Source organism: Cornus florida, unplaced genomic scaffold (assembly GCF_030987335.1).
Source record: "Cornus florida cultivar Cherokee Brave unplaced genomic scaffold, ASM3098733v1 CherokeeBrave_3.0.0_Hap2_Chr02, whole genome shotgun sequence".
Classification (NCBI taxonomy): Eukaryota; Viridiplantae; Streptophyta; class Magnoliopsida; order Cornales; family Cornaceae; genus Cornus; species Cornus florida.
In genome coordinates this window covers 31,842,992-31,869,010 of record NW_026775572.1, presented here as the reverse complement: position 1 = coordinate 31,869,010, position 26,019 = coordinate 31,842,992, and the positions used below count along the sequence as shown (strand labels likewise).

General features: G+C 35.6%; 1 long non-coding RNA gene across 1 annotated transcript; it reads left to right on the top strand.

Moving 5' to 3' along the window:
• The first annotated feature begins 306 nt into the window (after nucleotides 1-306).
• LOC132294567 (uncharacterized) lies at nucleotides 307-25,650 on the top strand. The gene is made up of 4 exons (XR_009478109.1): nucleotides 307-714; nucleotides 16,133-16,203; nucleotides 24,213-24,277; nucleotides 24,436-25,650. It is a non-coding gene; the product is annotated as an uncharacterized LOC132294567 (long non-coding RNA).
• The last annotated feature ends 369 nt before the right edge of the window (nucleotides 25,651-26,019 follow it).

Sequence of the window (26,019 nt, the reverse complement as noted above, 5' to 3'; positions counted from 1 at the left end):
GAATGCGAAAGTGACAAAATTAAATTACAAATAGTGAGAATGGAAGCCAGAGCGTGCGGAGAGTAAGAACGAGAGTGCGCTCTGAATATGATAATGACACCCGATAAGAAGAATTGTGTGACTTAACTCTCACCCCAATCTAAAACATAATTCTTATAATTTTAAAAGGTATCTTTGTAATTTTTTAAAATAATAATAATCATATTTAAAGAGAGAAATAAAAAAAAATTATTTAAATAATTTTACTAACATACTATTTTTTATAAATTTTATAAAGGTGAGGATAGATTTGATTATATCACTTTATATTAGCAAATCATTAAATTGCTACCTTTCTAAGAAGTTAACCAGAGGTATGAGAAATTGAGAATCAATTCCCACTTGTCTATGAGATTGGGATTTAATAAGGATTGAAATTTTATCGACTTGGAATGAATATCCTTCATTATCCTAAATCCCTAATCCATTCAATACATGCCGGCGAAAAACGGGAGAAGGGTGAGTGGCGAATTTTGTGGAATAAAAATGAAATTCCAAGAATGAGATCGGTTTTCTTGATGCCTCTATTGGTAGCCCTAGGAGTAGTTGTTGTTGCAGAGATCGGTTTTCTGGGTCGGCCAAGAACGTCGCTTTCTTTGTTCAACTCCTGAGCCGAGTCGTTCTATTACTCTATTCCAGAGATTTTCAGAAAGGAAACTATCTCAGTTTTAGGAGGTAAGTTCCGGTCTTGGTAATGATTCGAACTGTTTGTTTAAAATGTATATATACATAATATGCCCTAATATATACAAACATAACGAAATTTACTAATTTTAACCTAAACACCTAATTGTAGCATCTAATCGGGCTATACCAAGAATTCTTCTTCTTTAATCCTTTTCTTTTGTAAGGGTCATCTGTAATTATTTTTATTTTTATTATTATTATTCTTTCTGGGCAAAGTAGAAATTATTATAGTTATGAACAATAATGTACATGGCTATAATAAGCAAAGGCATCCCTTTGGATTACTACTTTAGAACAAAAGAACTAAAGAATGGTCAAAACCTCCAATGAAAAGAGAGAGACAAACAGAGTAACAACTTATGCACCATACAGATCAAGTGCATCTTGAACTCCCAAGGAGGACAAATCCAGCACCTCCCACCAAATAAGCTGAATAATCGGTGAAAAAGACCTTGTAACTCTTTAAATCCTAGTATATCTCTCAATACTGTAGAAAATATTCTTCTAGCAACTCTATCTTGCAAACCATTATAGTGGAAAGTAGTACTAAACCATTGAGATAACTGCACTAGGCAAACACAATTAGGTAGCTGCAAATCCAGGAGACATGAGAACAGTTCCAGTAATTTGCATGTTTTGTATACTTTCTTTTAAACAATGCAATCCAGAGGCAGTCTTTTGATTGCAGAAAGTACCAAACCAATCTACATAAAGAGGCATTATTGATATCAGATAACTTTCTCACCCCCATACCACCTTCAACCTTAGGTGAACAAATTGTCTTCCAGTTAAGGGCATGCATTTTCTCATTAGAATCACTTGAACCCCAAAGGAAATCCCTCATCTTCTTCTCCAAAACCTTGATGACAGAAGTTGGCCACTTAGAAACAGAATTGTTTACCCAGTCCTGCATGCAATTTCTCATGTGAGGTGAGACTGCGAATTGAAAGTTCTAATTGTGGTGACAACAAAAAATCATGTATCCATCTATTTTAGCAAAAAGAATGAAAAGAACACCTACCATCCTCAAAACACACCTTCTGTAGACACGGAAATGATGGGCCCTGGGAGGCTTGCATGCAAAACATTTGTCACAATGCCTCGGGCGTAAAACATGCATCCAGAATAGAAATTTATGTTATAATTCCAATGCTAATATTTGATAGATATGTAGCTCTATTTAAGAATTCTCTACTCCACAAACTGCTATTCTTCAATATGTATTATCAGCAATCCAGTAAAATATGGTGCAGGTGGGGTTGAAACAGAAAGAGGGAAAACGGAATTGTTACTTTTACATGTGAAGTATGGAGGGGAGGGTCCATGCATGTAGGCTGGTATGATTCATAATTGAATACTATCATAAAATCTAGGATTAATTGGTTGGATATATACGTGGGTGCTTACCATATAACTTGTGGTTGCTTAAGAGCTTAAATGTTCAGTGTAGGATATGAAATAACTTGAGTTGGACTCTCTCTCTGCACCTTCAATTATTGACCATTTGGGGTTGTTTGGACGTGTGGTCTGTCTTCCATTTTATAATCATCTCTAAGAAGTAACAAAAAGAAGATGTAGTAGTTACCTGACATTGTATGACCAATGACCATGTACCCACTGCATAGCAGAATTTTCTCTTCTTTTAAGAATTATTCTGTAACTATAACTGCTTAAACAGAGAACATTCTCATGTCTTTACTAGTTTTCTCTCTCTAATAAATATGATTTATGCACACAAATATATATAGACTCAGACGATTTATAAACAATTGGTTTTTTTCTTTTTTATAACTGAGGATGTCCCAACTCCCTTCGGATGCAAGACTAATCCCTTCCGATACTTATTACCCTCTTTAACTGTTTTTGACACTCCTATAAATTGAACTCAAACCTTTGGAGGTTCATGTCCTACTTGTCAATTGTGGTTAATTAACTAATTTTGAAGTATCCATGAAGTATTCTTCTTACCTTGTCAGAATTTATATAGGTAACAGTCGGGTGTGGTTCAATTGAGTTAATTTATCTAAATGTCTTCATAAAATCACCAATTGAAATTACATTACTTTTAAATTTGGCGGCATATTACATCAACTTGATATGCCGCATATTTGCAGTGCTTTCACTGGCCTTTATACCAAGGATATGTGCTTTATTTCCCTACTTTGTGGCTTATTTTGTTATACTTTTAACTTCTTTTAATGTAATCACCAATGAAAATCACATTACTTTTTTTTTGGGCTGTATATTACATTAGCTTAAAACGCTGCACATTTTCAGTGCTTTTGCTGGTCTGTATACCAAGGATCTGTGCTTTATTACCCTACTTTGTGGCTTATTTTGTTGTACTTTCACTTCTTTTAATGGAATCTTTGCATGATATGAAATATATTGTATGTTGCTCATTAGTTGTATTGGTAATGTATTTATTTGACTCTTTGAATTGTGTATTCTATATTGTTACACTGCCATATAAACTCTTTTTTTTGTCCTTTTCTTTTTCTGCTATGATTTCCATGCTTTATGCGCAAGGCATGTGAATTTATTTCGGCACTCTCAGTTTTGGTCATCTGTTTATGACTATTGGGTTGTATATAGCTTTTTTCAAATTCTAGCCGTTTGTGACAGTTGGAGTACACAAGGGGCTGTTTGGAAATTCATTTCGGTACTCTCAGTTTTGGTCAGCCTGCATGTTTAGACCAATTTGGAAAGGGCATAACTCGTTTTAAATTCAAATGAGGCCAAATTTATGTCCAAATTGAAGATCTTGAAGTCGATTTTCCAATGGATTGGTGTCACTGGTCTCACATAAAAACTTCAACCACACTGAAAGTTATGGCTGTTAAAGTGTGCCCAAGTCCTGAACATTTATGGTCAGTTTTAGGCTTTCAGCACATTTGTGAGATAGCCATCGGACCTTGTAGTATGGTTTAATCAAGTCTAAGGCCTTTTGTTGAAAGTCTAGGGACCATTAAAATGAAATGCATGAGGTGCATTGGGTCCTAGAATCAACTAAGAAAAGGGTTGAGCATTCAAATGAAGTTACTTAAAAAATAACTTTACATGAAATGCTAATCACTCGCCCAATACTATCCTACCCAATTCTTGATCTTCAATCTTGAGCATTTTGGGTTGATCTTCTTAGGCTTGGATCCACTCCAACTTTGCCATTGATCTTTTGATGTTTGAGCTTTGAGTTCCATGGTGATGTGGCTTCTTGAATTCAAATCTTCATGTAAGTCCTTTGAAGTCCAAGGCCTTTGCTCTTGAATTTGATCTTTTAACTTAAAGTTCCTTGAGCTTGACCCATGTTTGATCTTGAACATTTAATTCCACGGATCTACTTTGTCCTTGAGTTTCATATAATATTATGAAATTCACCACACTCAAGTAGACTATTAAATTCCCACACTAATAGGCTGTTATCATCAAAATCATCAAGTTTCACTTGGCTTGAAACCTTAGGGCCAACAATCTCCCCCTTTTTCATGATGACAATTTATTGATGTGTTTCACAACACAAGGGATAAAAGATATTGCATAAGCAAAGCTCCCTTTTCAATATGCATATATCAATCACATAAGTTAGAGATTTCTCCCCCTGTTAAGTTTAGAATATGTATAAGCTTTAACAATGCTAATGTGAGGCTAACTGCCCCTAACTGTATTTATTAAATAGTTTGATAATTGATACCAAGTCTAATTATGGCCATTGTGCCAAAAATAATAATGACAAATATGGAGTCAACTAAAGACATGACTTATGCATTCATGCAATATATTGCTTTTATGCCTAAGCTATATAAGGTGCATATTACTGCTGCCCCTCCTATTCTATATGAAGTGCACAATATTGCTTCTACTCCTATCAAGCTGGTATTCAATATGCCATATGCGCTCAGTAGTGTAAGCTAACAGTGTGCTAAATGATCTTCAAGTGCTCAGTAGTCTGACCTGGCATGTGCTGAATGACTACAAGCAATGTGACCCAAATGATCCATTTTCTAATTGCAATGAATTAGCAATTAATAACACAAACACATTACATTAAACACATTCCAAATGGAAAACAGATTACTAACACTAATAACAGAAACACATTACATTAAGCACATACCAAATACAAATTACATATTATGTCACAACAACCATGACTGCATATTTTCTTCGTAACACATCCATTATGCAAGTGTATAACACATCAATCCACTATGCAAGCTGCAAGCTACATATTTTTCTCCCCCTTTTGGCATCATCAAAATTTCTCCCCCTTTTGGCATCATCAAAATAAGCAGTGGAGTCCATAAAGGTAAGGAGTGATGATGTGGGAGTGATAGCAAGTAACCAATTGCAGAGCAGAACATGGCATGTATATTAGTAAGACATAACTTAGCACAGAACATAAACATAGCTGCGATAGTGAACATAGGAAAATCACAAAGTATACGTAATGCTAAGATAGTAAAATAAGAAATAATTAACCAATAGGGCAAATAGCAAAATGTTTAACCCAAACTGGCTAATGACAAAACATCATTAGTTAAATATCCATACTAATTGTAAAAATACTTTTTTTTTTCCCCCCCGAATGGGGTGGTTGTATAAAAATAAAGATCGAAAAATATGTACAAAGAGATAAGTAGGGGCATACCCCTACTGAAAACAACAACTACTGGGCGTGGGCAAGAACCATTTCAAGTACAAGAAAGAAATGAAAAGAAAGCATAAAGAGAACAAACATCGGCACTAACATAAAGACACAAAGACTTCAGCTGAGATGCCGATGATGAAAGTGGATTCCATGATGGCATCAATGCCAAGCTGAGAATCATTACTGGCAGTACCATTAAACACCCTGCTGATCCTCTCTTTCCATATGTTCCAAAGAATGGTAACAAAGAAAGACTTGATATTCTTGGATTTAAAAGAATTACCACTAGCAATCTGAGTAACCCAAGCAGAGTCGTATGTAGAATAGAACCTACCCTTCGAGTAGGAAGATGCAGCAAAGAGCACCACCAATCCCAAACCTCCACAGCAAAAGTGCAATGCAGAAATAAATGATCAGTTCCATCCTTATCAATTGAAACTAAGGAACTCAAGAAACTGTGGTTCTACAGGAGCCCCAAACAGATTTGATAGAAAAATTACCATGATTCCATCTGATTGTTTCTCCACAGAATTAATGGTTTGTGTCCTCAACAGATCAGCAATATAGGAATGTATAGCAGGAGAAAAAGACCACTGTCTGTTTTGCAGAAAAGAATGCACCATATAGCTTTTGTCAACAACACAAGATCTCCAAAACCTCAAACTGAACTGCTGAATTAAAGGACTTCCATTCCCAAGGATCCAGCAACAGGTTGAAAGAGTGACCATCACCCACACAGAAAGTAATATTATTAAGCATGAAATCTCTGACCTGCAGCATTGCTTTCCATATTGCAGGATATGTAGATCTAGGAATGTAACTCCAGAAATTAGACTTATTGGTGGACTTCATGTTGAACCAAGCAACCCATAAAGTGTATTTATTCTGGATGAAATTCCAAACTAAAGAGCATTTGGCTGCAAAATTAATATCTTCAATCTTTCTAATGCCAAAACCCCCTTCTTTTCTAGGAAAAGCTATCTTGTTCCAACTTACCATGTGCAGCTTCTTAGCATTATCCTTCGAACCCCAAATACATCTCTTCAGTTTTTAAGAGAAGTCCTTTTCACAGCTTGAGGAAGATTGATAACAGACCAGTAGTATGTGAAGAAGATTGAAAACAGACCAGTAGTATGTGAAGGAAGTAAGGACAGAATTGACCAATTGAACTCTACCTGTGATAGAAAGATTGAGTGTGTTCCATACTGTCAATTTGGAGTCCACTTTGTCCATGAAGGCAGAGCAATGATTCCTCTTCAAACTTCTATCAATTAGAGGTAAACCTATGTACTTCATAGGAAACACCCCGTCTAAATTGCATAATTCTAAGCAAGCTTCTTTTTCTCCTCACAGCCCCTGAAAAGAAAACATGGCTCTTATCCTTGCTGACCATAAGACCAGAAGCCTGCTGAAACTCTTGGAAGACACTCATCACATTTCTGGCATTTGTCAAGCTAGCTTAATAATAAAAAATTAGTCACCAGCAAAGAAAAAATGACTAATTTTCAAGCCGACTTTACTGACATCTTTGCTTAACTCAATATGCCCATCCTCAACCTTCTTTTGCATCAGATTAGAGAAATACTCAGAAACAGAGTAAAAAACAATGGTGATAATGGACACCCTTGCCTAATACCCTTGCCAGCAGCAAAAAAACCAGCAGGAACTCCATTTTTAAGAACTGAGAAATTAGCAGTTCTCACACATTCAAGCCATTGATAACCAACCCCATAATTCTGTATAATCTTGAACAAAAAGTCCCATGAGATAGAATCATAGGCCTTTTTCAAATCAATTTTAAAGGCCATAGAAGTATCCCCATTCTTGCTGGAGAAGCCTTTCAGGAGATCATGGGCAAGAATGATATTACCTTGAATTTTCCTACCCTTGATGAAAGCCATATGTTCCTTTCAACCAAACTGTCAAGCACCCCTACCAATCTGCTGGCTAAAATTTTGGCAACAATCTTATACAATGTGTTACAAAGAGATGTGGGCCTAAAATCAGTTATCTTACAGCTACCAATCTTCATTGGAATTAATGACAAAAAGGTAGCATTCATACCTCTAGGCATTGTAGCATTCTGAAACTAGAAAACAATGGTTTGGATTAAATCATCGTTAATGAGACTCCAAAACTTCTGATAGAATCTAGCAGCATCAGGCTCTGGTGCTTTATCAGGAGACAAATCCACAACCACCTTCTTTATTTCATCTTCTGTTACCAACCTTCCAACTCAGCTTGTTGATTAGCGTTCAGAAAATTCCTAGGTTGCTGCAGCTAAACATCCTCCCTACCTGTATCTGTAGCAGAATATAGATTCCTTTAAAAACCTTTAAGCCACTCCTTGATCAGTCGAAATGGTACCCCCCTCATTTTCAAGATTAATAATAGAATTAATAGCCCTACTCTGTTTAACTTTGTGATGGAAGAACTTGGTACAATTGTCATTATCAGATAGCCACTGCAACAGGCTTGTGGCCTAGCGGTACCAGGCTCGTACTTTCCAAAGTGAGGTCAGGGGTTTGAACCTCAGTGGAGGCATGTGTTTGTGTCTACCAACTAAAGAAGCATTAATTGATTTATTTTTACTTATCAAAAAAAAATTATCAGATAACCACTGCACCCTAGACTTCTGAGCCCAAAGGATTTCTTCTTTAGAATGCAAATGAACCACCTCTTCCTTGACTCTATTAACCTCTATAAGGAGATCAGTATTCATAGGGTCAGCAAGAAGTTTCATTTGTGAATTCTCCAAATTCTTTGAAGCATTCTCCAACTGGTCAAAAATGGATCCCTTATCCTTGTTCCAAATTTTGATTTTCTCTTTCACCAACCTTAACTTCATAAATATGTGAATAGGATTGCCAGTAGTGTACTCTTGCCAAACTGAAGACACCAACTGATCAACCTCTTGGTCTCGGCACCAAATTTTAAGGAAGCTAAAAGGTTTAGCTCCCATACCATACAAAGCATCATACTGTACTATCATAGCATGGTGATCTGAGAAGGAAGGGGCAGAAAGAAAGAGCTTGGAATTCTTGAAAGTTTGGAACCAATGTGCATTACACAGAACTCTATCCAACTTGGCACATATCCTCTTGCTAGCGTACTGGCTATTAAACCATGTCCACCCCACATTACCCAGCTGCAAGTCATCTAAACCCACAGAATTAAGAGTACTATTGAATGCATCAATAATTCTTTGTGGAATCCTCAAACCTCCCTGTTTTCCACCATGGAATCTCACCACATTCCAGTACCCCATGGCCAACCAAGGACCTTGTACTAGACTAGTGTAATGGGTGGGCACTTGCCCATTTACCTAAAGGCTCAAACTGTTGGGTAGTGCTGCATACCTACCCATTTATACCCAATCACTTTCCCATCCGGATCCGATGTGGGACAAATGACATTTGTTACATTCTCCCCCCACCCAAACTCGCAACGCCCTCATTGTAGCTCGAGGCACCCAAATACCCTCCGGGCCGAGCGCTTGATGTGACAACGGATCAAGGACTGGGACTGGGTCTGGCTCTCTGATACCAATTGTAACGGGTGGGCACTTGCCCATTTACCCAAAAGCTCAAACTGTTGGGTAGTGCTGCATACCCATCCATTTATACCCAATCACTTTCCCATCCGGATCCGATGTGGTGATGTTGCAGATTTCCCCACATATGTTTCCTTTATCTAACAGTAGTAACTGCATAAACAGTAGTCAAGAAGAAACACTCTTGAGAGTGAATGATCTTAACATCAGATAAAATAGATTGCATATCTTCCCTAACAACATCAAATTGAATTTTAGAAGGATCCTAACCAATCGACACCTTACCACTAGGATGTGATTGATAATTAGCAAACCATTTCCAACTCCTACCCAACTTATTTGTAATTCTATCAAATTTATTTTGATGTACTCTAGTTTCAACAAAACAAGCAATGAAAAGCTTTTGATCTTTAATCAATTTGCTCACAACCTTTTGCATTCTAGACCTATTTAGGCCTCTCACATTCCAACTCCCTATCATTGAGAAGATTGGGATGGTGGAATTGCCCCACCAGCTGCCATAGCTCTAGTCACTCTAGACAAGGTGACTCCTTTCACTTGTCCTTTGGCCTTCTTTTTAGCCACTTCAGATTGCTTACTCACTGAGCTCAATTGTTCCCCCTTTTTATAATCCCTCTCTTATCAAGGATGATAGAATCTTTTTTCTTTGCATCTCCGTCCATATAGCCTGTATCATTAGCGACATTACTCTCTTGCATCACTGACCCAGCACCACCTGAATCTTCCAATCCTTCTCTGTTCAATCACAGTTTGCACTTTAGCATGATCTTCTCCATATAATCCCCACCCCTATCATGGATGTGTTAGGGCTTCACACACACACAATTGGCAAATATAGTAGATAAAAAATCACACACAAGCAAAAAACGAGATTTACGTGGTTTGGCAAATTGCCTAGTCCACGGGCGAAGAATGACTAACTTTACTTCAAAAACTTGATTACACACTCTTTTCTCTCTCACAATCTCAACTTTCTTCTCTCTACGATTTTCTCTCTATCTCTAAATCTCTCATACCCATATCTATTTATAGTCTTCAAACCCAAATCTTTGTTGGACAAGGATTAACTTGCCTACAAGGGGTTACCATATCAGTCTCTAACTCTAAAATAGATGTACAACTTCTTCCCCAATTCTTCCGCTTTTTTCCCAAGTCTTTTGGCTTCTAAAACTAATTAGGAAACTGTTTCTTGCAACTTCCAATAACTCACTATCCAAGTTGAACTGGTTTAGCCCCATTTGAACCAATTCAACTTTGGCAGTAGCCAAAGCCAAAAAACTACACGTGCATGTTGAACCGGTTCTGCCCCACTTGAACCGGTTCAACTTTGGCAGTAGCCAAAGATAAGCGAAAATCGGCAACTTTGAACACCCCAATTCTTCACGTAATCAACACTTGATCAAAATATGTCTTCGCGTACGTGCTTCATCTCGAACAAGGATCTCTTCATAGCTCCACATTAACTAAAGATTTCTCCACCTCAAATAAAGCACTATGACGAAATTGAGAAACACTTAACAATTTCCACCTTTTCTCAAATTCATCATTCTTCTTCTTGTCGTTCTTCGCCGCACCACCATACTCATCTATTCTCAGCAAATTGTTGACCTTCCTTCCCAAAAGCTTGTCACGGCCCTCTCTAATCTTCATCAATCCATTCTTCACTTCACACTAGCAACCTTTGGAATCCAATGCTCCTACAGAGATCACATTCCTTCTAACACTTGGAATATGGCGTACATTCGTTAGAGTTCTTACCAAACCATTTGTTGTCTTGATTTTAATTATTCCAATTCCCATAATATCACAAGAGGCATTATTCCCCATAAATACCTTACCACTTACAGGCTTGTAGGTAGCAAAGCATTCTTTATGAGGACACACATGAAAGGAACAAGCAGAATCAAGTATCCATTCCTTAGCTTCTCCCTTATTATCAATGATCGATAATGCTTCATCATTATCACTCTCTTCTTTCGTATCTTTAGACACAACAATGGCAGCGATGCACTCTCCTTTCTTTCTGGACAATACCACTGAATATGCCCCTTTCTTCCACACTTGTAACATCTTTTCTCTGACAATGGTACAAGGTTTCTTGAAGCTCCAAATCTCTTCTTCTCTTGAGCAATAAGAACTTGAGCCTGACCATCATGACTCTCTTCATCATTCAACTTTCATTAGAGAACAAAACACTCTTTTGTTCCACCAAGATGGTATCTCTCCCATAAAGCAAATTATTGAATAAATGCTTATGGGTAGGGCGTACCGACGTTAACAAAATAATTGCTTTATCCTCATCACTTAACTTGACATCAATGTTAGACAAATCACAAATAATTTTGTTGAACGCACCAAGATGTTCTTGAAGGCTTACCCCTTCTTTTCTCTTGAAGGAATACAACCCTTGCTTTAAAACTAACCTTTTGGTGAGATTGTTTCCCATATACAGATTCTCCAACTTCTTCCACATGTTCGCTACTGAATCTTCTTTTATTACATCATACACAATATCATCTGCTAATTTTTTTTTTTTTTATAAGTAAAATTGTAATAAATAGCGTTCAAAAGGGGAACGCATCCCAAGAGCTGTACAAGAACCAAGAGCAAAAAAGAAAGCCTAAGGATCCAAAGACCCCAAAAAGTCCATCATCTACCAATGTTAATCGAATTGCACTCATTGCCTTCAAGTTGATCTTCGCCTAATCTGCATCTTTTGTCTTTCCTGGTTGCTTACCCAAAGCATCTTCTAAACCACGTTGAACCAGTAAATCCCGCATCCGAACTTGCCAAAAACTGAAGTTTTTTCCTCCATTAAACTTCTCTACCACGTACTTTCCATCTGTAATAGTTGCTGCCATGACTTTGATACCAGTTGTTAGGGTTTCACACACACAATTGACAAATGTAACAGATAAAAAATCATACACAAGCAAAAAAACGAGATTTACTTGGTTTGGCAAATTGCCTAGTCCACGGGCGAAGAACAACTAACTTTACTTCAAAAACTTGATTACACAGTCTTTTCTTTCTCACAATCTCAACTCTCTTTTTCTCTAAACTATTTTCTCTCTATCTCCAAAATTCTCGTACCCATATCTAAAATAGATGTACAACTTCTTCCCCAAATCTTCCGCTTTTTTCCTAAGTCTTCTGGCTTCCAAAACTAATTAGGAAACTGTTTCTCGCAGCTTCCAATAACTCACTGTCCAAGTTGAACTGGTTCAGCCCCATTTGAACCGGTTCAACTTTGGCAGTAGCCAAAGCCAAAAAACTACACGCGCATGTTGAACCGGTTCAACCCCATTTGAACCGGTTCAACTTTGGCAGTAGCCAAAGATAAGCCAAAGTCGGCAACTTTGAATGCCCCAATTCTTCACGTAATCAACATGTGATCAAAATATGTCTTCACGTACGTGCTCCACCTTGAACAAGGATCTCTTCATAGGTCCACCTTAACTAAAGATTTCTCCACGTCAAATAAAGCACTATGATGAAATTGAGAAACATTCTAACAGGATGATAGAATCCCTTTTCTTTGCGTCTTTGCCAGTTTCATCTCCGTCCATATGCTTTGTATCATCTGCGACATTACTCTCTTGCATCCCTGAACCAGGACCACCTGAATCTTCCAATCCGTCTCTTTGTTCAATCATAGTTTGCACATTAGCATCATCTTCTCCGGTCTCAAGGGAAGCCACCTTATCACCACTGACTTGAACGTCAAAAGCATCATCCTTATTTATGGTGTAAATCCCATCTTCCTCTGTAGCCTCAATACCATCTGTAACATCATCTTCATTGTGTTGCAACACATCAAATGGGTTTGAGGTCTCAATGTCTTTTCAACCATTGGCACCACTTCCATCTCCTCACTGGTCTCGTTCAACTCAATTAATTTCCCACCCTTCTTGATCACTCACTTTTCAGTGGTTTTCTTCACTTTATTGGTTTGATGAACTTTTTGTGGACATTTTCCCACAAGATGATTCACTCTTTTACAGAATGTGTACCTGTGGTTTCCAATCATATTTCACCCCCACTTGACATTCCTCTCCATGATTGAAAATTGAAATTTCATCTGGGAATTCCCTATGGAGATCGAGCTCAACCATAACCCTAACAAACATAATTCCTCCTATAGAAGTTGAAGATTCATCCATATATAACGGCTTAGAGAACATAGAACAGACCTTAGATATTGCTCTAGTACTGCGTACATGAATCGGCAATCCATATAGCTTCACCCATGTTGGAACTGATCCAAGCAGAGACCCCTCTCTAGATTCACATTTTTGTCCCACTTTTTGTTGACGATCAGTCTCCCCTTAAAGGTATGAACTTTGCTTGGAAGAAGCCATTCTTCAGTTGAATCACCTTGACAGAATCACCCCATTGTTTATATATGTATGATTTAAGGAAAGAAAAGTAGGGCTTCTTGCCCATCACAGCAGGACAATCTCCAGTAATCAATCTCCTCTTGTACATCTTCTTCTTCAATATGCCCTGTCTTTGAACTGTGACAATCTTGAATAAAAGAGAGGTTCACTATCGGATTCTCCAATTCAGAAGTGAACAAGTTTCTCCATGAAGTTCGTGGTGTAGACTGGTTATGGGTGGGAGAAGGTCTTGTCGGCAAGGAGGAGGGTTGTCCCTCCTGCATGCAAGCAAAACACTGTCTTCCTCGCAAACCCTAATGCAACCACCAAAACCCTAAAAATTGCCTATCTCAAGAGCCCTTCCCCATTGACCCGTAAAAATACTAATTATCAACTTAAGACTAATCATAAGTAGGTAAACATTCAGAAAAAAAGGTTTTAAAGACAAGTAATTGACAAGAGTACCTAAATCAATAATTACAACCCAGAAGAAATTCAAGACACATAATCCAGAACCAAGGTTCTAGGGGTTTTAGTTCTTAGTATTATATTCCAAAATGATTATTTATCATATAAACAAAACCATTAAAGAAAGGTGAATCTAAGAGAACCACAACTAAAACCAACTAGAAGATCGACATAAGGAACAAGTCATGAATGAACCTCATCAGAAACTATCAAATTGAGCATCCAATACTAACTATAGTATTAGAACATTTAGCAAATAATATACACCAGCAATATAAAATCATTAACAATAAGCTGGATGATAAAAGATACTGTATTACACTAAGGATAAGCTCAACAAGCTAAGAAATATTATTACTTGGAGTGAGATGTAGAGTGGATAAGCAAAACATCAATGATGTAGTTAACACAACAATATATTATCAAACAACATCAATTATCAACTATAGTAAGTCTAATGCTAGTACAGAATCAAACAGGTAGCTGTCCTGTAACTAAACATTCATCACACACAAGCTTCATAACTATAGGATTGGGAGTTGGACGAGGTATGTGTCTTTTTGGAGCAATTGTATCGGTAGGAGGGAGTTGGCAGAGGTTATGACGACCTGACATGGATTCCATCTTCTCATGGTCGTTTCGAAGTAAGATCTTTGATCTTATGTCTGTCTAATTTTGATAGCCTGGGCTTTTCATGGAAGACCATATGGCGTTCTATGGCTCCAACTAGGGTGGCATTCTTTGTATGGACCGCTGTATGGGGTAAGATACTGACAATTGATAATTTGAGGAAGAGGGGAAATTGCTTTGTTAATTGGTGTTACTTATGCAAGCAAGATGATGAGTTAGTTGATCATATCCTTGTGCATTGCCCTGTGGCGCGCGACTGTTGGAATCTTATTCTTGGGTTGTTTGGCATGCGTTGGGTAATGCCACGTTCTTCTAAGGATTTGATTCATGCTTGGAGAGGATGTCGTGTGAGAAGGGGTGTAATCGATTATTAGAGAATTGTCCGACATTGTGTTTGGTGGTACATCTGGAAGGAGAGAAATTGTAGAATGTTCGAAGGGAAGGAGTCGTCTACGGCGACGCTGAAACTTTATATTATTCGTTCTCTCTTCAATTATGTGAAGAGGAGTTCTTGCTCCTCTTCTGATTATTTAATTATTTTCTTGGATTCTTTGGGGCCTTAGCCTCGATTCCACTATTGTATAAGGGACGTGTTCCCTTATTGAATACCTTTTTATTTATTTCTTACTTATCAAAAAAAAAAAAAAAACTATAGAAAGACAACCATTCAGTCATTCAATAGACTACAAGTAGAGTGAAATCTTAAAACACAGCAACATCAGTAATGAAGGATATCCTATCAAATATAGAAAGTCTAATATTATTGCAGATTACTATTTAAACATTCATAATTTAGTCATTCAGCATTAATGCTTTAAACAAAGCAGGCAACTACTTACACATCTGTTATCATTTAACAATCACAATCATAATGTTATTTAAAGGTTTCACCATTTTTGTAAATTTTACACTGTAGCATGGTATTAATTAATTACAGACTTGAATTAATTTTCTCTAAATGTTCTATTACCATCAGTTACTAACATATTACAATCCTAGATTAACTTAACATCATAATAGATAATGGGGACCATTTGTTTTGCGACTGCTCTTTTGCTAGAGAAGTTTGGGAGAAGAGTTTTCATCTCACAAATGCTGCTGGTCCTCAACATATTAATGTGCTTCAGCTGGTGAAATGGTTCTTAGATTCTGCTTTGAAATCTAAATTCCTGCAATGTCTTATGAAGTTATGCCTACAGTTTTTTGGAGGGAAAGAAATGCTGCTTTGCATGATGGGATTAGAAAACATATGAACCTCAAAACTATGAATGCTGAGTGGGGAAGATATGTAACAAAATGATCTAAAAATGATAGGTTTTTTTGTTACCAACTTCTCAAATATGTTTGATATCTCTCATGCAACATAGGAGTGTGTAGTGCTTTACTGTCTCATTTATTTTGTATATATTACACAGCCTTTGATCATATATATCCTTAAGATGATGGTCCCTGAACACTTATCACTCTCAGCCTTAATTTTATCTTTTTCTTCTTATCATGACATGTATTTAATTTTCTTCCTACAATAATGTTTTTAGTCAAGTCAAATGTGCTTATCACAAAGTAAGAGTTACTTTTTAAACTAAATGTTCAAACTGTACACTAAAGTATCAATCTATATGTTTTTGTGAAGGAGATTTTATTTTATTTTTTTATTTTTTTTACAATAATTCCTAATTTATTTTTACTTTGTTTTTGTGCATACAGCTTGCTTGGTAGATTGCTATTGGTGTTGAAGATATCTATTATTTTCGACATTATTGGTAACGAGCTTTAAGGTTAGAATTTCAATTATTATTATTATTTTGTATAATTGCATGTTGTGAATTCTTTATTATATATCAGATGTAGTTTCAGTATCTATAGATTGCTTCCTCTCGTATACTAATGTTGTGAACTTTAGATTGATTAAAATTTGAGATCACAAACTACATACATGAGATACCATCTTAGAATCTTCTATTAAAATTTGATTAAAGTTTGCATCTCTAACCTTTCAGTTTGTGGCTTCTTTTGTTGTACTTTTCCCATCTTTTAAAGTAATATTTGCATGATATGAAATATATTGTATTTTTTTGCTCATTAGTTGTATTGGTAATATATTTATTTGACTCTTCGATTTGTCTATTCTATATTGTTACAATGCCATATAAACTTCCTTTTTTTTATCCCCTTTGATGATTTCCAAGTTTTATGCGTGAGGCATGTGAATTTCATTTCGCAAATCCTATTTACATGCTATTTTATGCCATATAAAATCTTTATTGTGCTTGAAATCCTATTTTCATAATAATTTGATCTATCCGATTATTTGAATCAATAAATATTTGTCTTAATTGTGTGTCTAATTCCACAACTCAGCTAGTTGATCATTTTCCCTCTATTTGCATGCTTTATGATGAAATGATTTCTTTAATCCAAATGCATGTGTGGTTGAGTTCACATGTCTTTGTGTGCAAGTGCATGCACATGTTTGCATGTCCATTTGTGTTTGTGTGTGTACCAGCATCTGCATACATGATTAGGTGCATGAACTAGGTGGTTTAACATGGAAAGCCTCTTTAATGATTTATTCTCACGAATGGATTTCTTTTGGTCCAACACGTGTTTCAATTTTAATTATCAAGGTGACGGTGAGGTTTGAATCGTCTATTCCTGCTCTGATACCATGTTAACAACTGTCTATGCCTGATACCATGTTAACAACCGTCTACTCTAAAAGCTTAAGCTATTAGAGAGGGTGTAACTTCAACTTTTAAATCCGTCAACGATATCAATTTCATATGTCAAATCCTTCAATGATTTCAATTTCAGATGGCAAGTCTGTATGATTTTTATGTTTTCTTAAGGTTCATTTTTATAAAGCTATTCAATTATAGACATTGCACCTCTAGATTTTAGTTACATCAACTTTATATGGGCAGAACCCCATAAGAGCGTACTCCTTTCATCCTTTGTTGAGTAGCGGATTTGGTTCTTCTGAAACTATTTAAATTTGTCTTCTTTGTGGTGCGTGTGGTGCTACTCCAAATTTAACACCCCTCCTGTCACTACCATTAGAGTTGCTAAGAACCTTATATGAAAAAGAGTTATATGTCACAATGCAAAGTAAGAATCAGACTAGAATATCACTATTGCCCAAACAATGACTGAAGAGGGGGTGGATTGAGTCTTTAGGCAAACTATAGGAAATTTACCAATTAAAAGTTTCATGTTCAACTATAAACCAATTGAGAGATTTATGCAAAAACTTGAGAATAAATACTCTCTAGTATAATCTAATTAATACAAAAAGACTGTGAAATTTAGATTATCAAGTTTGAACACAATGCCTTGGTGAGTAGAGATATACAAGTTAGAACACAATGCCTTAGTGAGTAGTTATATACAAGTTTTGCTAAAATTCCTTTAATCAATAACTTAGTGTTCTAATATATTTAGCTAAGCTAAAATTGCGTTTATTAACCTCTTAATGACAAAATATATTTGACTAATGAAAAAGCACATGCAAATGCAACATTTAAAGGGCATAAGGTTAAGACAATGCAGATTATCCATATAATTGTACTGAATGTTTTTTTATATTAATGGAAATCACCACATTTACCACACAAAAATAAATAAATAAATAAATAAATGTCAATCATAACACAAATGCAGAATCACCAATACCTAGTAACAATAAACGACCTCTCTAATGTACAAAGTGTTCATAAAGTACCAATTCCAAAGTTAACTTGGGTAGAGTTAGTAAAGAAAGGTATGATAACATGTGAATTGACTGAGACTATGGCCTTAAATAGAGCGGAATGGAAACATGGAATTCATGTAGCCAACCCCAAATAATTGGGAAAAGGCTCTGTGGTTGTTGTTGTTGATCATAAGCTACCAATTAACAAGTCATGATATAATATATACTACATAAAATGGAATACATTTAGCACTAAATGAATCTAGCAACTAAGCATTGGTCTTTGATTTAACTTCTCTTTCTATTCACAATAAATAACTTAGCTTGTCACTAAGTCATGTTCATGTAATCTTATGCAAAGACAATAATAAAATATTAAAAGCCTAAGTATATGATACCAAATGGTAAAAGGCTAAAATCCATGATATGTAATAATGTAAATTCACATTACATAGTTTGATGAACCAATTCACAGTCTAAATGTGAATTAATACATGGTCCAAGTCCAAACGTTTGTAGAATCCTAGATTAATCTTTTTCCTTTAAAGGAATAATTAATTAATCTCCTTCTAGAGTCTAGTCCTATCTTTTTAAATCTTAGTAGTGAAGATTTGAATAAAAATTTATATGGTGAAGAATTTAACTCTCTGGAGTCAAAATCTGATTTTGAAATTATTACTAGAGTAGACGCCTAGTGGATAGAATTCCAGAAACCTGCTCTCAGTGTCTTGCAATTTGCTGAAGAGGCAGACATCTTAAGCCATTTTAAAATTCCAATTTTTAGCCTATGTTCCTTACTAATTCTCCTAAAATTAAACCCAATCAACAGCACACACATGTAATCATCAAAATTCACACAAAAACACCTAAAAGCAAACAATCACACAACCAATTGATTAACTAAGATCATCAATCCTGGTAATTCCTAAACTCTCCTAATTGATGCCAATTGTTATTCTAGACTTAAACTTTGATCAATAATGAGCACACAAGTACAAAGATCATAACATAATTATGTGTAAGTACAATTAATTACACATTAATCAAAACAAGATATATTACTTTACAAACATTCATGTATTTGTAATTATCAATCAAAGTTACGTAAGTCTAATTAAAGTACACATTTACACATAAGACTACTTGATTTGCGCCACACATCTTAGTCACACCTAATTCTCCTCTAAATGGAACCTAATATTAGCTAGTCTAAGAAACAAGTGAGTATAGCTAGTTCTACTCGTACTCTAACTATCTACTTTGCATCTAGCAAAATTAAAACAGGTATACCTAGGTATTGGTAAGTATGATATCATCAATCTAATCGAGTGAAGGCATGAACAGTGTAAAGTTAAAAAACCAGTCTCAAGAAACAGACCAAAGATTTGAAAACAGTTACAGAAAACATAGCAAAGTTAAAAAAACCTGTTGCAACTAACAGAGTCTCAAACCAGTCAGTCAGTTACATTTGGTAGGACAATTCACTTTTCCTTTCTATCCAAATCATTTATTATTCATATAATTTTAATTACATTAGTTTTAACCTCCAATAAGTCCCGGAATGAATGGTATTCCAGTTGAAGGTAACCAATCACCTGCTTTGATGAAGTTTTTAGCAGTAAATTGTAGGATTTGGGTAGAGTTGGTTATAATTTGAAAACCTGGCCATTTTACCCGGCCACTGGTTGCTGCTCCCGGACCCCTGTTGTTGTATTCAATATAGGACAAATGATCCAATCTGGAGCTGTTATCCCACGGTGACCAGCCGGCAGGTTTTACGATATCCCCTAGGAAAGACTCCATCACCACCGTTCTTGCATACTCTCTCCATGGGCGTCCAAGGAATGCTCTGGAAGATATCGATGGTCCAAAATCTGGTGCCGCTGTAATGGTACAATTCTGAATTACTATTCCAGTGGCTGCCATCGCTTTCTCCCGCGAATCAGCTGTTACAACAATTGGCTTTCCTTTATTGCCGGGATTTCTTGCATACATGTTGCAGTTCTGAAACATGATGGCTGCGTCACCAAATATGAAGTCTACGGTTCCATATATGTTGCATTCATAGAAAAATTTTCTGCCAGATTTCATATACAAGGTGTCCTGGTATCCTTCGAAGGAACACCTGTAGTATGCATCATTGAAGCCTCCGCTGAAAATAGCAACTGCTTGTCTGGCATTGACTCCGGCAGAATTCACAAAGCTGATGTATTTTGCTACAAAATGTTCTGCTTTTATATCTGCGTGTAAACAATAAACACAGTGTCAGATGACTTTTGATTCTACAGTACACTGAGTCTAATAAGTAAGTGAAACATTATATCAATTAATCACATTTCTTTTAGATCAAATGTAAGGTAGCTAAACATCTCTGTTGTCTTTGCTAAATGTTTCCCTCCTCAACAAATTTGCCCTATGTCACTCAGTATCAGCACCCAGATAAAGCTATTGTCATATTGAAAATCATAGAGAGCCTCCTGCTAGCTCGGATTATTCTCTTACCCTAATTACAACTTAAAATTTAAAGAAGTCCATTATATATACTTATTAGAATTTCAACGAGTAATCCAAAATCGCGTGAGACATCTCTTCCCCTACTGGGCTTTGTATTTTGTTATGTTGGACATAGTATTTTTTTTGTGGTGTGTAGCTGTAAGTTTTTGCTTTTGCCCTAGGCAACAATTTATTTTAATGCTTTTTGGATGAATACTAGCTGCAAATACATGGGAGAAAGTATGAAAAAACAGCTTAATCAAGCACCTCACCTTACAGATTCTATTTGTCATACACAAACTATGGTTGGTCTACTTCTTTGTGAATAAATTGTTGCTTTAGTGGTAGCTATTGTGACAGTCTTCTGGCAAAATTAAGACATGGACCACGAATATAATTCTGATTATTCATAGATTGTTTTCATCAGGGAATAATTATCTAAATGGGATAAAATAAGAAGCAATATATATATATATATATATATATATATATATATATATATATGAATAAAGAGTAGATACTAAAACATGAACTTAACATTTGAAAAGCAACATTTAAATTGAAATTTGTATGTAAATTTCTCTTAAGGACAACTTATTTACTTGGAAGACTGATGGTCACTAGTATCTTTTAATTACCCTCAGAAATATTTTAAGATCTAGAAACCATTATGTTTTTTGGATCATTCCTAAAAAAAATTAATCCAACCCGCATTTAGTAGTAACAAAACTGATACCATATTCCTCTGTTACTTCCTCACATTCTTTACCTACACTTTGAATTAGAAAATGAAGCACTGATGGCCATTTAACGGAGAGGATAAAAGTTATATGTAACAACCTATGTCTTGAGCAATTTATTACAAGTACTGGTAGCCAATCAATGGAGAGGGTAGAAGCTACATGTAAGGTCTTAAAATGACGATGTAAAAAGAGGGATGGGATGATTTGGTAACTTACCGACAGTGGCCGATTCGGATGTCCTGTAACCTGAGGAATTGCTTTTGCTGAATTGTATTATTGTTTGGCCAATTCCATCTCCCAAGAACACGACACTTTTCTTCTCCTTACCCACATGTACTTCTTCATTGTAAATTCCTCGCTTGATGTAAATGGTGTATGTGATTGAACTCGAATTGGGTATTGCAGAAACAGCTCCTGAGATGGTGCTATAGTTCCCACTCCCATCCTTTGACACCACAATTGTGGTGTTATCACTTGAAGCAAAAATTGGAATGGCAAGAAACCAAAAGAAACAAATTAAACTTAGAGCCATTTTGAAGATTTATAAAGCTTGATGAAAGTATGCACCACCAGCAATAGAGTTTGATTGAGCAAATGGAGGATCAAGGAGAGGAGTGTTCGTGTTTCGCTCTACTGATCTCTACAGTTACTTGTGCGTCACTCTGTGTGATTTTTTTTTTTTTCCAATCAAACTCTAGGATCAAGGAGGAGTGTTTGTCTTTTGCTCTACTGATCTCTACAGCCTACATGTGTGTAACGACCTGAAATTAGGGGCAATCACAAAACATGATTAGGAAAAACCATCCAAATAAAACCAGACCATTACCTCAACCCAAATAACCACAAACCAAATCCCACTGCGCTACTCCCATAATTATCAACTTAAACACATCACAATCATCTACAAAACAAAATCTGCGCTGCAATTAGTTAAAAATTCGTAGAAAGTTCATTTTAAATCGAAACAGAGCAAACAAAAATGACTTAGAAACTAGACTCAAAGGGTAATGTGAAACTGAAATTCCCAGCAACATAAGCTTTGCCAATAAAATCAGTGTTTAGAAGGTAAATAGCAGTCAAAGAATGAGCTGAAAATAAAGGCCTTGCTTGGATTGCATTTCAGAGAACAGTTCTCAAGAACAGTTCTCAAAAATAGTTTTCAGAGAACAGCTTTCAGTTTTTCAGATTTCAAACCTGCTTGATTAAGAGAATTTACAAAACAGTTTCTGGAAAACAAAAACTCATAAAACTACTTGGTTGTATGAATTTTTGAAAATAGTTTGTAATATTAATCCAGTTAACATAACGCATAAAAATGATTTGAATTCTTTCAGTTCTACAAACCTGTCTTAGGTAAAAACACAGCAGAAACTAGGTGTTATCCCAAATTTTATTCAATCTAAGATTTTGGGTAACAATTTAATTGATAGCTAGTGATTATTTCTATTTGAATCTATGTATGGAATTTGTAGTACTCTCTCAATATGAAACATCTCATTCATAGCATCCAAGGATGAAGCATGATCATGGAGACAAGATTGGACACGATAAGCTACAAATAAAGTGATATAATTTTTATTTTTTATTTTTGAAAAATAGGATACACATACAGTTTACAACAAGGAACATGGAAATATATGTGTATAATTGTGTGTGTGTTGGATTAATACAGATATGTACACTACAAAATATATATCTATATAGGTATAAATTAAAAAGGAAAGTACTTTTTATGATATACATATTACTACCATTTTCTTTTTAGAATAAATTAAAAAGAAAAACACTAGTTTTGCAAAGAAGATTAAGCCTTTACATAGTTATGTCATTGATAAGTGATCACAATAAAAGCAACATCCTAGGTTGTAGTTTAGAATTTTTGTTTTGATATACTTTATGAAAAACATGAAGAAACACTTCGCTGTGCATTTTATAATTTTGTAAACATTGATAACTTTCAATATGTTTGCAATTTATTTATTTATTTTCAAATCGCATCCTTTAAGCACTACCTCAGCATTCAATTGGTTATGATTAGATAAAAATAATCTGCTAATATACGAAAGTTTTCCTTCTGTGCATAATTGTTTATCTTCAAGCAACTTTTCAGTGAAAAAATGTTCAAGTATGTTTGAGACCTGCCTAAATTTTGTTTCTTCTAGAGAATGCCAGGTCGGAGGAGTAGAAAAGCCATTACTGTCCTCTCTACCCCTGCCTTCTGGGACACACATTAATGGGGTTGGACTCTTGGATATTGTATTTACTGTATTCTATCTAGGATAATATCATGTGAAACTTTCTGAGCTAACTAAGCCTGATTAATATCTAATGTTACAGTTATATCTAGTACCCTTTATGAAGTGTGTATTATCAATGACTTTAAATCCAAACGCATGGTCAAGGCACAATTTGCCACAAGTACCCTTTGGGATTTTTGTTGTTTTCTTCCACTAATTCATTTTTCATCTGAAGTTTTTCTTTCTTGTCATATTCTTCTTAACATTTTGGACAGATGGTTAACTAATAATTTAACTTACTCCAACCTCTGGCCTTGGGATTCAGCTCTTCCAACTCAATATGAGTAAAATTTTCCATAACTTTGAGATTTGCACAAGTCACACCTCTGGATTCCCATTGACTAGTGAGCCCGAGATTTGTGTAATTCATTATTCAAATTCTTCTGTTCAATTTTATGAGAATTTATTTGATTTTTTATTTTCTTGTTTTTTGAAAATTTCATCTACTGCAAGACTTGATATACTGTTGCATGCGAATAGGTCTTGAGCAGTTATTTTTAAATGGAGGGTAATTTATTTAGATTTTGCTCTTACTGATCGTTGGTACTTGTTTTTGTTTTTAGCTCTCCTCAAGCGCATGAGCAGTTGGTGTTTTGATGAGAAACTTTTCTTACAGTCACTTTACAAGGTATTATGGCCATGAATGGGTTGGTTGCTTTAAAACGTATAAAACTATTACTTATTCATAGCCATGTTTGTATGATTTCTTCACTCGATTAGGTTCATTATGCAGCATTAGCTATCTGGGAATGTACTGACTGGCATGGTTTGTTATTTCACTTGCAGGTTTTGGTTTCAGTCTCTGAAAGCAGTTCCATCATTCTTTACCTCGTTTCATACAAAATTTGCACAATGCTGTATTTAAAATCTCATTAATTTAAGCCCATTAACATTTGGTTGGATAGAGAAAGAGAAGTCCAACATTCGGATGGATACAGCCTATTAGATATAAGGATAGATCAGGGAATAGGAGAAATTTTGGACTTATTTTGTAATATTTGTTAAATTGGGCTTTTAAATTCTGTAAATTTTGATTGCACTAAAGAAGATGTACCAACACTTTCTACAAAGAAAAAGAAGGTTCAGTATTCTAAAGACTACAAATCCCTAAACCCTAAACTGATCGAAAACCCAAATCCCTAAACTAAAAATCAAATTCACGACAAAAATCACCCAACCAACAAAATCCATAATCAAATCTACAACCAAACTCATCCAAAAAACAAAATCCATAACCAAAAACTTGCTACAGAAAAATACAGATTTGTGTTTACCTGAACAGATGGAGCTTGAAAGTTCTGGTTTCAATTGGAATTGGAGTTTGGTTAATAACAATGGGCTGGTCTCATCGGATTTCAAGATTGATGTTTGAGCAGGCCTTTGAATTACTCTGTTGCTGAAGTTTTTTCTCTGATATTTTCAATGCTGTGATGTTTCTGGTTTGAGGGAGATTGTTGCAGAGATGCAAGCTTTAATGGACTTTAAGATCAAAAATTTTTAGGGCAGGATTTTTTAGTTCTGGTTTATTTTGTTTTTGTTTCTTCTGGTTCACTCTAGTCTAGCTTGGATTTCCTTTGCTGGTTTGAAAATGGACATAGTCCATTACTTGCTTTGTACTGGAGGATGTCCTCCATTTTAGTAATTGTACTATTCTGATTTATATATAAAACAAAAATCCCATTCAGGAAAAAAAAGAAAAGAAAAGAAATTCAGCAACAAGAAGAAACTTAGATATATTTGTGATGGAGGATGACGAATTGAAACAAAATTAAATCAACAAGGAACCAAATGTACAGCACATGACATTAAGGGAATTAAGGCTTAAAATTATTCAAGAAATAGTTAAACAAATAACCTATTTCTCTAATTGAATCAAGCTAAGTGTCAATTGAGTGGGACCCATATCTAATTACAGTATAAATTAAAGATTCTGCTTCAGAACGACGATAAGTGCACAGAGTGCATGTCGAAAATTCACTGTTTGCTATGCCCCTTGATTCAGCTGTAACAATAATGGGCAATCCTTCATTCTCTGGATTTCTCCCGTATATGTTGCAATTCTGGAACATGATGCCTGCGTCACCAAAGATGAAGTCTAGGGTTCCAAAGATGTTGCATTTGTAGAAAAATTTCCTGCCGGAAATCATAAGCAAAGTGTCCTGGTATCCTTTGAAACTACACCTATAGAATGCATGATTTAAGCCTACACTTCTCACAGCAACTGCCTGTCCGGCATTGACTCCGGCGGAATTCACAAAGCTGATGTCTTTTGCAACAAAATGTTGTGCTTCTATATCTGCATGTACACAATATACACACACGTCATGCTTCTATATTTGCATGTACACAATATACACGCGTCATTAGGTG